General features: G+C 42.2%; 1 long non-coding RNA gene across 1 annotated transcript; it reads left to right on the top strand.

Moving 5' to 3' along the window:
• Positions 1-3,009: 3,009 nt before the first annotated feature.
• LOC128416875 (uncharacterized) lies at positions 3,010-6,214 on the top strand. The gene is made up of 3 exons (XR_008331329.1): positions 3,010-3,084; positions 3,879-3,983; positions 6,007-6,214. It is a non-coding gene; the product is annotated as an uncharacterized LOC128416875 (long non-coding RNA).
• The last annotated feature ends 6,934 nt before the right edge of the window (positions 6,215-13,148 follow it).

Here is a 13,148-nt window from a genome sequence, read left to right as displayed (position 1 = left end):
GTGAGTGGGGCTGAGAGACTTCAAAGAAGTGTGACTAGCCCAAGGTCACCCAGCAGCTGCATGTGGAGGAGCGGGGACGAGAACCCGGTTCACCAGATTACGAGTCCACCACTCTTAACCACTACATCACACTGAGTTAGGGACTTGAGCCAGAGCTAGAGACTTGCCACATCCTAACTTACTCACCCTGGCAGATTTTGGCTTCGGATGGCCCAGTGCTATTTTTCTAGGAAAAAAGGGTGCCAGAACTTAGCACAATCACCTCCCTTGTTCTCTTATAATGGCAACGGCGCCCACCTGAGAGGTGCTGGAACTGAGTCCTGGTGAATTCCGGCTGAAAAGGGGCCCTGGGATTGCCCTCCTTAGTATAACAAAGTCACACCACTGCTATGCCGCTCACACTGCTGTAATGATATGTAAGGGATAAGAGCCACAATAATACTTTTCAAATGTAATGGTTTGTTTTCTAATTCAACCATGAAAGCATTCAAGAGTGGGCCTTGGACATTCCTGAATCTTGCTCCTCCTCGATTTTTAATTTCTGTGCATGTGTGTGTGCACACACACAAATATACACAAAGTGTGAAATCTGATGACCCTCTACCATCTTAGAGGGTTGTACAAGTTCAGGCATAGGTGATGTGTATTCAAGTTGCATTCCTGTGTATGAGCTCTATTGTGTTCCTTACTGCTTAAGAAACAGACTCTGCATAGATTCTATACAGAACACATTCCTTGAGCAGTAATTATTATAAAAGCACGAAATAGAATTTAAGTAGAAATCAAGAGCTTTCTGTTCTATCCGTTTTTGTGCAGCCTTCACTAAATTGTGGCAGCTACTTTTTCTTTTGTTTGTTTTCTGTTGCCATTTCAGGAGATGGTAAATACATTGTGCCATACCATTTTATGTTTTATAAAAAGGTGACCCTCACTTTCCATTTCAAATGCGGTTTCTTTAATGAAAATATTGTAATGTCAGTCCATGCAAAGCAAGTGCATATTAATATGCGTTTACATCTGTCTCATATTAATATTCATGCCTGAATCCACATCTCTACACAAAGCCAATTTTCTGACCATCTGTGTGATGGCTGGTGGATGCAATGAATAAATTTTATTTGTGAGGGGAGTGATAAATCATGTATCTTCGGCTTTTTTTTCCTTCTTCCTTCTTCACCCACAATCTCTGCTCTTAGGTGCTAAAATGTTTTCATCGTGGTTTGGAATTTTTAAGCAAAACCAAGCGATTAACCCCTTCACACCTTTCTGTAGTTCTGCCAGATTTACAAAAGGACATAGGAAGAAGCTTAATGAGAAGCAGGAATGTGTGACTCTGCAAGAGCTCCTGCCACTTTAGGTACATCGTCTCCATGTGTGTGTCTGGTTTTTTTTTCTGAATTGCATCTTCTTATTTTAGAAATTCATTGGACTTGGTAATTTAGAGCTTCACTCTGGTACCTCAGCCACCAAGGAGAATATACACTGTTCTGAGAGCGCCAACTTTCATTGTAAAATTCTTGATCATTTCTATTGTGTGTTTCTTTTATTTCTTTCTGTCTTATGTCCGGTAAAATCCTCAGAGGTGGGGGATTATTGTTATCGATATTCTTATTGATATTCTTATTCTCATTGTTATTATTCCTGCTTCACTTACATGTGAGGAACTGTGGTCAAGGGTTCCTTAGAGTAAAGATTTACTGGGCTTCTACCTCAAAGCCTGTTTTCAGTGACAGAGTTCAACTCTGGAACATGGAACCATTTTCATCACTTTATGTGATGAGCAAAAGGAATTCTCCTTTTATTGCATCACAGATGAGCTGCAACAGTCATTAGAACAATTCTAGGCCCTAGAGTAGGAAGAATAGCGAATTTCACTGGAAATGGGAGTAGAAATGGTCGGTGTTCACTTATTTGTCCTTTGTCTGGAATGGAAATCTATCCAACTAATATATTGGTATTTGCTGTTGCTTTCAGGCTGCAAACAATTGATTGTGGGTCCCCCCCCCCATTTGCAGTGTGTTTCCTTTGCATTGAAATGAATGAGGTGGAATAAAATAATGACAACATAATTTACATAATTAATTTTGTGTGTCACATAATTTTTGCCACACAGGACAACTAGATGAATAATGTAGCTTTTGGTGGAAGTTGAATTGCAATGGCATACAAACAAATGCATGTCACAAATGCAGGGTAGAATGGAAAACCTTCTGACATTCCTGCCCTAGAACCAGCCGGCATACAAATCTGGGCTTCCATAGTGAAGATTGAGCTCTTGGTCCATTTCTGAGCTCAGTTCCAAGTGTTGGTGTTTAAGATCTCTGCATGGCTTGGGACCCAGATGTCTGCTGGACCAGCTTCTCCCATATGTATGTTCATTCACTGAGGTCATCATCTGAAGCTCTTCTGTGAGTGCCTCTGGCGTAGTGGTTGGTTCAACACGTTAGAGCTGTGAGTGGGAAGTATGAGTTCAAAGATGGGTCTGGTGCTTAGGCTGATGATGCCATGAAAGAGCATGCAATGGTGGTTGAAGAAAGAGAGCTTTCTTGATGGTGGCACTCTGCCTTTGGAATCTCTCATAACAAAAAGGCATCTGCAAAAACCCCATCTAGGCCAGCATTCTGTTTTCAAATTGGATAACCAGATGTCTATGAGCATAAGCAAAACACGAGCATAATAGCCTTTTCACAGGAAGGCCAAGTGATACCTATTCTGATCTCATTTTGGTGCCAGGTGAATACCTTCTTACTTTTCCCATTCTTCTTACTTGGAAGGAGTGTTATTCTAGTTACACATCTTGAATTTGAACTACTGTGTTTTGTCTTTGTTTTAAGTTATGGATATTTAGTTTCTGTTATATTGTAGTTTCTATATTCATATTTTAGTACAAGCTGTCCTGAGAACACTACCAGGTTGAAGGTTCAGGGTACAAATAAATAAATATAATTTCCAACCTTAATTTCCAACCTTGACTGAGATCTTCTTATGAAATTTGACACGTTTAGCTTGCCTATAATGTTTGAGTATGTGGCTGAACTGGAATTTTAATCCAAGCTGATGGAGTTCAATGAGACTTATTCCCAGGTAAGTGTATATAAGGTTGCCACCTAAGACTTTGTGTTATTCAGTGTAGAGAATCAGAATCAGCATCAATATAATACTCCACACATCTGTGAATGAGCAAACAAGCAAGTGCCTCCATCTGCCTTCTACACATGAACCATTTTGCCAGTCTGGGTGAGATATTTAGTGATGATGAGGAAAATACTATGCTAGATTTCCCCCCTCTGTGACCTATTATTCCCTGCCCTCAGTTACCTTCGGAACAAACTAGAGGTAAGAAAAATATACAGAGATTGGCTAAATATTAAGTCTTTGGTGTCTTTCATGACATCACCAACCAAGACACCAGACACATCTTTCATTTCATACCAATTTATATGATTCAAGCTCCCAGAGCTAATGAGTTGAACCAACAGTTGTCCAGCAACTGAATGATGTAAACTTTAACCATCTCACATCTACTGGAGACAAAGATCAGTTCTGTAGTAGTACTGAAACGATAGTTTTAGTGCTCCTGTTTTAATAAAGTGTTTCTCATCTGCAGTATTTATAAGTGTATCTTGACTATGACATTTTTTAAAATAAAATTTTGTCTTTGGTTAATCTGCACCTTTTTAGTAGATCAAGATGTTTTAATCAATAAATATAAGCTATGTGGGGTTACTGTTTGGAGGAGACATCTCTATGTCATAATATATGGTTCCACTCTTCAAAAATATTTGAATCTACTTTCTTTACACGTAATAATATGAAATTAAGATTGGTAAAACCTGAAGTTTTCTGATTCGTTCCCTGATTCTCTCTGTTTTCCTAAGGCAAACCTCCATTCCAACAGGACAGAATTTATGAAGACAACCAACTTGCATAAACATACCCAAGACATTATGATAAAATGGTTCAAGGAACCCATGAAGTGGAAGGTGGTGTGTGTGTGTGTGTGTGTGTGTGTGTGTGTGTGTGTGTGTGTTTAAATTTCCTTTTGGCAGGCCAAAGGCATGTCACTAGCATGTAGCCTACTTCTGCCTTTGACAGTACAACCATATGTTAGTTTTGACATTTTTTGTTCACTGAAGTTCAAAAAGGAATTTGAAATGAGCTTCGTACATCATCTGCATAATTAGCAAGAAATCATTTGTGGCTCCAATCAATGCATGCAATTTTAATAAATTGCTCTAATAACAACTCTGCAGAAATTAGACAAAGCCGTCATTGGGTCAATCAATGCTGCTCAAGAAAATAGCATTGTAATGAAACTTCAAATGACAGTGTAATTCTACTTCATTCCTTTTTTTATATTATTTAGGCAAATAATGTTTTACTGAAAATCTTTTGCAAATGGAGGACAGAGTGGTTTGAGAGATTGTTAAAGAACATAATGCCTTTCATCAGTAGATTGCTATCCGAGCTTTGTAGAAATTGAAAAATGTTACAATGTAAGAGCTAATGAGTGAAGCATAAGTTATTATCACCCTTTAAGAGGAACTCAGTTGGCAATGGGTATCTTTTTTTTTAACATACTCAGTGCTAGAGCTTTTGGATCCTGGCCCAGGGGACTGTCAGAAAATATGATGAAGTGGCCTCTGGACCACAAAAGCTTAGGCTACAATAAATCAGTTTTAAGGTGCCAAAACAACCTCTTTTGTTGTTTTGGCTGCAGCAGACTGACATGGCTAGCGCTCGAGATGTTCTCAGTAATAATGTGCTTATTTATGACGTGTTTATCTTGTTTTCCTCCTCGGAGATCAGGGTAGTATATGGGGCTGCTCCCATTTTTATCTTCGCTAGACTGATATATAATGACTGGCCCGAGGTCATAGCCAAGTGGGAAATTGAATGCAGGTCCCCCATGCCAAGTCTGACACACTATCCCTTACAAAACACTAGCTGTCCTTTATGGGTGGTCCAGTGCCCTACTTTACAGAGGACAAGCACCTAATTGAATGCATCCTCTATCTGAAGAGCTAGCCATGGGCTGTTAAACATTTCTGGTCCAATTTCAAGGTGCCTGTGATTATGTTTAAAGATACAATGTCTTGGGCCCCCAATACTTCAGTGGGCACTTCACCCTTTAGTCTTTTGCCTGCCTATTCAAATCATTTGGAGGGCTGCTTTCTTCTGTGTTCCATCTGTGGGAGCTGTATATTATGTGGAGACATGGAGGAAGGCCTTCTGTGCTATGTCATCCTGGCTGTGGAATGCCCTCTGCTCATTGGCTCCATCACTGGTCTCATTCTTCTGACAACTTAAGACCTGGCTATTCACGTAATCGTTTGTGGGATGTATTTACTGTTCTTCTGTATCCCGAATTTTAGCTTTTAAGAGGAGTGTTGATTTGATTACTGATGTGTTGTTTGTAATTTTATGGCTTGGAACCCACCCTGAAATAAGCATTGCAGTCTGAACACTGATGAGGGTTTTTATTTCCTTGCCTAGCAGCTATGTTACCAAACAAGAACTTTTAACAGAATATAGTTTGATGGAAGGTTCCTTCACACACACACACACACACACACACACACACACACACACAAACACACACGGCTAAGTCAGCCAGCCTTGTGAATGCAAAGATTAGAAGATTTTCATGTCTCTAGTTCCTTTTTTAAAGAGCCAACATTTTCCAAGTAGACTTTAAGAAGTTTCTCCAAACAAGAGATACAGATCTGACTTTATCGATTCCAAGTTTTTTAATAAATGGTCTGTCCAATCAAGTATAAATTATACTCAATGACACATTTCTATGGATGCTATGTGCAAAAGCTGATTTCTTCCTCTGCTCCTCTGTTCCAGAGCAACATTTGCAACACTATACACAGAGAGATTATCTGCACTCAGTATTATTATTTTTTAGTTCACAAAGCTAGTGTACCTCGCAGTGAGATTATTTATATGGAAAATAAAGAGGAGGTTGGTGCCTCAGTTCTGTTGTGTTTTTTTCAGTAGGAGTACAGGAAGAAGAACAGAGGAGTCTAAGCCATGAATGTGCATCCTTCATCTCAGATGCCTGCACTGATATTCTATACAGCCTCTAGAAAAATGTTGAAGAATGTGCTTGATTCCTTTGAAAAGTTCCCAAATTCTTGGGAAAGTTATGTGAAAGAGAAGGGCCCATGCTACTGCTATGACTCAATATTCAAAGTTCAAATTTTGAGGGATTTTTCAGTGCTTGTAAACAAAGAGAAATACATTTGTTATTTAGAAAGTTACGGGGGGGTTAAAAAAGACAGACGAGAGGGATTGCTCAAGAAATAACAAATAATTTCTTTTATCTAATAAATAATAATTTAAAATACTTTTATCCATTTAAAGCAGGCATGTCCAAAGTTCATTTCAGGGGCCTAATCTGATCCGCTGGTCGATTTAATCTGGCCCCCGTGGCAGTACACCCTGGGTAAAATCCTTAAAAAGCTCAGCAATTTTGGTCGGCCCTCATGCATGTTCACTTCATCACATCTGGCCCTCTTTGAAAAAAGTTTGGGCACCCCTGATTTAAAGATAGCTGTGCATCCTTGTAGTGACTTGTAGTCAGTTTCTTGAATCAGTGGTGAGCAACAGACAAAAAAAGCAACCTTTTCTTCATCCTGTTGGTTCCTTCTTCAGTAACTACCTGTTATCATGTAGATTGTGTTCCTTCCTCCTCCTTCTCCAGCCAGTCTTTCTTTCTTTGCCCTTGTGTTAGGACTCCTTTGTTCTCTTGACCTCATGACTCCGTAATGGGCATATGTGAGCTTGTGCTCAGAATGGCTTTGTTAACTTTAACTTTCTTTTATTCTTTCGGCCAGCAGTCTTACCAGGCTCTTTATTTCTGCACACTACTGCAATGTTTACCAAACTGTAAGCCTGTTCAGGTGACCACCTATGGAGCATGTAGAACATATGGAAAGTGGAGTTGGAACTGTGGCAGCCAGTCCCATCCAGTCCTTTGTGTGCTCAGTGTAGGACGCGGTGTTGCTGTGGTCTAAACCACTGAGCCTCTTGGGCTTGCCAATTGGAAGGTCAGCAGTTCGAATCCCCATGACGGGGTGAGCTCCCATTGCTTTGTCCCAGTTCCTGCCAACCTAGCAGTTCAAAAGCATGCCAGTGCAAGTAGATAAATAGGTACCACTGCGACAGGAAGGTAAACAGCATTTCCGTGTGCTCTGGCTTCTGTCATGGTGTCCCATTGCACCAGAAGCGGTTTAGTGAGGCTGGCCACATGACCCGGAAAGCTGTCTGTGGACAAATCCTGGCTCCCTCAGCCTGACTGCACTTAACCGTCCAGGAGTCCTTTACCTTTACCTCAATACCCATACAACCAGGGACCAACAAATCATGGTAGCCAGACAAACTTCATTCTTACCATGACCTTGACAGAATTGCATGTTCCACCATCACCCATATTTAAAGGATAAGGCCATGGACCAAGAAAGAACATCAGAAGGTGAGAGAGAATCACCCTCAGAACTAATCCCAGACATTCACACCCCCCAGCTCTAGAAACTCCAGCACAAGAGGTGTCCTTTGGCATGCACCTCTCTGGCCTGAGGATATTATGTTGCTGACTTCTGATTCCAAGGCCTCAAGCCCAGAAGTCCCAGTAGAACATACTCTCCCCTGTGCTGTCAGGACTGTTAAATCAGGCTAGGTCCCTTTAACTGAAGACGCTTTGTGTAATGCGAGTGGAGCTGGCTACCAGGAAAGCATTGCAGCTCTATTTAAGGCTCAGCCTGAGTTTGCTTGAGAAGGAAGCATCATCAGTTGAGCTTGTGTTTCAGCTATTCATGGAGCTATCCAGGGTGCTACTCCCACCTCTGTTCTGCAAGAAATGAGGCACAGATCTGGAGGTCAGTCGCAAGAGAAGTCCACGCTTCAATTGTGCAGCAAGGCAATTTTGCTATAGCACACTTTCTTTTTGTCATGGGCTGAATAACTAAGAATGGGGCCAAATATGTTTCATAATTATGAAGTTATTGTTTATAGAATTGTCTCATTGGTTATGCATTGGAATTATTACTATTATTATTATTAGTTACTATGTAACTTCAGTGGTTTTGCTTAAAATGCATTTTTCTGTGTATTCTTCTAATTAATACTCTGAGACTGAAGTCTAATATCTCAGTTAAAGAGTTGTAGTGTTTATTCTGTACTCCCCAATAGGAATATGCCTTATTCTAAGTAAGATCATCAGCCCAGGGTTTTGTCTGCGCTGACTGGCAGCGATATTCCAAGGTTTCATACAAGGGCACTGGCAGAGGAAGAGGAGTGTGGGGGGAGCGCACCGCCCCCGGCAGCGCGATCCCTGTGGGGTGCCATCATGGCTGCCCCCCCACCAGCGCTGGGTGCCACGTCCCTGCAGGCAGCGCATCACGCCCCCAGGACACGCGCCATGCCCCTGCGGGTGGAGTGCCCCACCCCCGGGACACGCAGCAGCCCCGCCCCGCCTGATCTCCACCCCCCGGTGCTGGAGCATGAAGCTTCACCACTGTACAAGGGTCTCCTGTGTAGGGATGCTGGGGATCGAACCACAGACTCACTACATGAAAAGAAAATCCACTAGCACTAAGCTATGGCTCTTTCCCCAGTAATAAAGGGTGACATTCCCTCTCAAGTCTTGCGCCATGTTGTGACACTAGTTCTCAGCCTGCAAAGAGAAAGAGACTCTTAGGAAGCTGGTGAGCATTTCTCAACCTGTGGGTCCCAGATGTTGTTGAACTACAACTCCCATCACCCCTAGCTAGCAAGGCCAGAGCTCAGGGATCATGGGAGTTGTAGTCCAACAACATCTGGAGACCCACAGGTTGAGAACCGCTGATAGACGAAGCGGGATGAGGGGGGGCTAAAATGCCAAAGTCAGTCTCAGCATCAGAACCTGGCATCCTAACACCTTCACCAGGCCCTCCACACTGGGCAGCTGGGTATGCCAGCCTTTTAATTTCCCACAATGCTCTGGAGTGACACTACTTCATAGGTAGGTAGGTAGGTAGGTAGGTAGATGATAGATAGATGATAAATAGATAGATAGATAGATAGATAGATAGATGATAGATAGATAGATAGATAGATGATAGATAGATAGATAGATGATAGATAGATAGATAGATAGATAGATAGATAGATAGATGATAGATGATAGATAGATAGATAGATGAGAGAGAGAGAGAGAGAGAGAGAGAGAGAGAGAGAGAGATGATAGATAGATAGATGATAGATAGATAGATAGATAGATAGATAGATAGATGATAGATAGATAGATATAGATAGATAGATGATAGATGATAGATAGATAGATATAGATACTGAGCAATTTTGTGTGTTGTGAGGAGTTAAAATGGTGGCTCCCAGCCAGTCTTGGAGTACTGTTCCAACTGGGACCCATTAATTTAAGTGGTGGCTTATTAGAAGGCACTTTGCCCAGGACCTTCCAGTCCTAAGCTGGCCCTGACCACTGTGGCGCTCTTTGAACTGATTGTCAGCATAACCCCTCGGCCATCTGTCTCCTTGGATCCATTCGTTGAAGGATCAGTGGTAGTTTGCCCTTCTTCCCTGCTCCCATTTGCAGGTGGCATAGAAATCTATGGATTAAGATCTCTGCACTGTAACTTTGTATGCATTTCGCTGGGTGTTGCTGTGAATAATTCTGCTTCTTTCCAAGTACAGTGATCCTGTGTGGGGTGTAAATTAAGGACAAATTCCCTTCTTGATTCATCGTTGCATATGTCCTATTCTTTTCCACCGATGCCTCTGCTCTGTTTATGCCCTCAAAAAGATGTTTTATTCATGGATCTGTATATAATTGCCCCTGCCTGTGCTCCAGGAGCTATTCAAACACCTTCTGAATATACATCTAATTTTAGAATGTTTAGGATTGCTCAGATGTTAACCGTGCCAGGGATGGAGGATTTTTGATGGCACGACAATAAAACAGTTAAACAGAAGTCCATGAGGTCAGTGTTTGAAGCATAATAATCACTTTCCAATTGCAACACGCACAGATGTATCTCAGCAATAGCAGACTGTTGATTGCTGTAACTGGCTCTATTAGGGATGGGGGTTTTCCCCCCAAAGCCATCTTGCGTGCTTGTTTTTCCCCACCCCTTTTTAAAAAACTTGCATAGCTGTAAAATAGAAATTTGGGGGGGGGGGAGAGAAATTACCGGACCTCCATTTTCAAATATTTCCAAAGGGACTGTGCCGTCTCGTGCTGGAAACTTTGTCATGCTGTCAATTATACCATCAAAATGTAAGATTTATTTTTGTCTCTTCAGTGCAGCTGGAAGGGAATAAGATTCTGCTAAGGCAGGCATGCAAATGTATAGCCGTGGTATACAATAAAGCGCCTAATTAGTTCAGAGATGGCATTTCTATCCATTCCGATGTGCCAGCAGGTTTAAGGGGTGGCAAAGGCATTTGCTTGTTTTGAATACATAGAGCGCTTCTCTCTCCCCCACTGCCACCAACCCTGATTAGATTCCACTCACATTTCACAGAGAAAACTACATCTGCTCCATCAGTGCTATAAAATAGGTATTTCCTCGGGGGTATGTAAAGCATATATAAATCTCAGCTTCTGCTTCAGATTTGCATAGATACTGGCACGCAGGTCAGCAGCGCATTTAGTTTTCTTTGTAACTGTGGCGAGTTTTCAGTGGTCTAATGAGATTGTGGGCATTTCTGCTTACATGTGTAAAGTGTGAGTGCAGCCGTGAATAGGACCCCGCAGTATTCTCCAAATCTTGTGGTTTAAGTCCTCAGTATTTGCTGGTGTAGAAGAAAGTGGGGAGAGGAAAAACACCCCGCTAGTTTTCGGATGACCTTACAACCCAAGAGGCACATATAAAGATTAAAAACCACATCTAAAACGAACCCTGTGGTGCAAGGTTTCTGTTATGTTTTTGTTTATTCAACCATGTGTTTCGTTGCAGTTAAATGATGCTTTGGAGAGAGAAAAAGGACCTTTTCTGACTGTAAGTGTGACTTTTGCTGCAGCTTCTCAAGGAATTCCCCCTGTAGCAATCCTCTCGGTAAGCCATTAGCTGTGCACATCTGCCCACTCTAATGACCGCACCAGTGTACACATACCTGACTGCCATCTAATTTAGATATCACCCACAGGACACAAATGCTGGTGTCTCATGGGCCAGTTAAATCCGGGATTATTGACCAGCTACAGTTATCACTTCATTTGGCTTTGGGATGGGGGGGGGCTGAAGCACGTGGACCTGAGGTCACAGGTAGGTCAAATGCTGATACATCTCTCTCTCTCTCTCTCTCTCTCTCTCTCTCTCTCTCACACACACACACACACACACACCTTCCTTTCTCACAATGGCTAAAAGCCAAATTGACAGTGCTCTTCCAGCCCATTCTTCTGAAACTTTGCCCGTTCGCCATATCCTGGATTGTTTATTAAAGGCAGATTTGTCAAATTAGCTATATTGATCTCTGGAGACAAGCCCTGGCCTGCCGCTGTCAAAACACAGCAACCTTGGCCAGCTAACCATCCAACACTGCAGTCCTATGCTGGTCTACTCCAGAGTAAGTCCTATGACATTCAATGGGGACCATCTTCTAGGAAAGCGTGCATAGGATTGCACTCCCAACAGAATTCTTCAGAGGAAACGAGGGAGGTTCAACAGACCCGCCTGCTACTCTAAAACTCAGAAATGTGATTACAGGCCTCCCCTTTCCTCCCTTGGCAAGTAGGCCATTGCAAAGGTTTCCATGACAACCAACCAGGAAGTAAAACAACAACTTGGGAGATAGTTGCTTATTTTGTTTTATGCCACTAGCCAGAGTTAAAACTTGCCAGAGTAAAACTATGGAAACTCCTACCACAATTTGATGGCTTTAATAGTGTAGGATAACACTATGTCGATCATAAAAATGTCCTTGGTGACTACTACCATACTCTGGAAACCAGCCAAGGATTTCTGGTATGTTAAAATGCATAGGCAACCTCTGTACTTTGCTAAGTCCACAGTTTGTGACTGCCTCGGGATTTCAATGCCGTTATCTTCCATTCATTTCCATATTGTTTAAGGACTAGTCTGAGGCTTCTCATTTTGTTTGTGCCTTCCTCTGTCACCTTTCATCTATGTCCTTTTCAGCACAGAGGCAAGCAGAGGAGGCCAAGAAAGGAAGCATTATTATTTCCCAATCAATTGTGCCCATAAGAAAGGATTCAAACATATGCCTCTGGCAGACTCCCTATCCCATGTTGTTCCACTCTTATTCCTTCTGACTGCTGGGCCATGATTTCACTTCCCTGCTTGGAAGGGGCAAAGGACGTTTCTGAGATGCATAGGGAAGCGATCCCAGATTGCCCTAGGCAGTGGGTCTGAAGACCCCTTTCCTGCTTCTAAAGCATGTAAGACCTTGGGCTACGCTGTTCCTCAACTTCAACCGTCTTGATCCTTTCTTCTAGCCCAAAACATCTCAAGCCAGGGCACTTCCCTCCACCCAGTTGCAGTCACTAATAATGTTTCTGCCATTCCAGCCTAGAGTCTTTCTGGAAAAGTCCAGTCTCTAGGCTACAATTATGACAGAAAGCATTAACTTGTAATGGAGAAGTCTCTTAAGCCCACTTAACTTGAAACTCTCAAGATTTCATACATTTATAGGGATATACACACAGGACTCAAGGCAATGACCTTTTTACTTTCAGTGCATCTTAGATTCAGCCTTCCATTCCAGAGGAACATTCCTAAGAAACTGATATGAAATTACAGGCAAAGGAGCTCTCTCTGTAGCATTGCCATGGCTCAGTTGTTCACAGTGTTCATCAATGGCTCATTAAGCAGATCATCAGTATTTCATATATTGGAAATGTAAGTCATGGGCACTTGCCTTGGTAGTAGAGTCTGAGACCAGTTTTCTGCCATATAGTGTGTATGCTGTAAGAGCAGATGAAAAAGGGGCAGTTTTGAATTTGACCACAGAAAGAGTCACATTGGGTGTGGTGCCACATAGCACCTAAGCACTGTCAAGGCAGTGCCTCAGCTCATGTAGAGTGGGACATGAGGACTGGGACATTTGCAGGGAAACAAAAATGCTTCTGTACAAAGCTATTGTACTACCAACCTTAGTGTATGCTTGTGAAACATGGA

The sequence above is a fragment of the Podarcis raffonei genome, chromosome 7 (genome assembly GCF_027172205.1).
Source record: "Podarcis raffonei isolate rPodRaf1 chromosome 7, rPodRaf1.pri, whole genome shotgun sequence".
NCBI lineage: Eukaryota > Metazoa > Chordata > Lepidosauria > Squamata > Lacertidae > Podarcis > Podarcis raffonei.
This window is presented reverse-complemented; position numbering and strand designations above follow the sequence as displayed.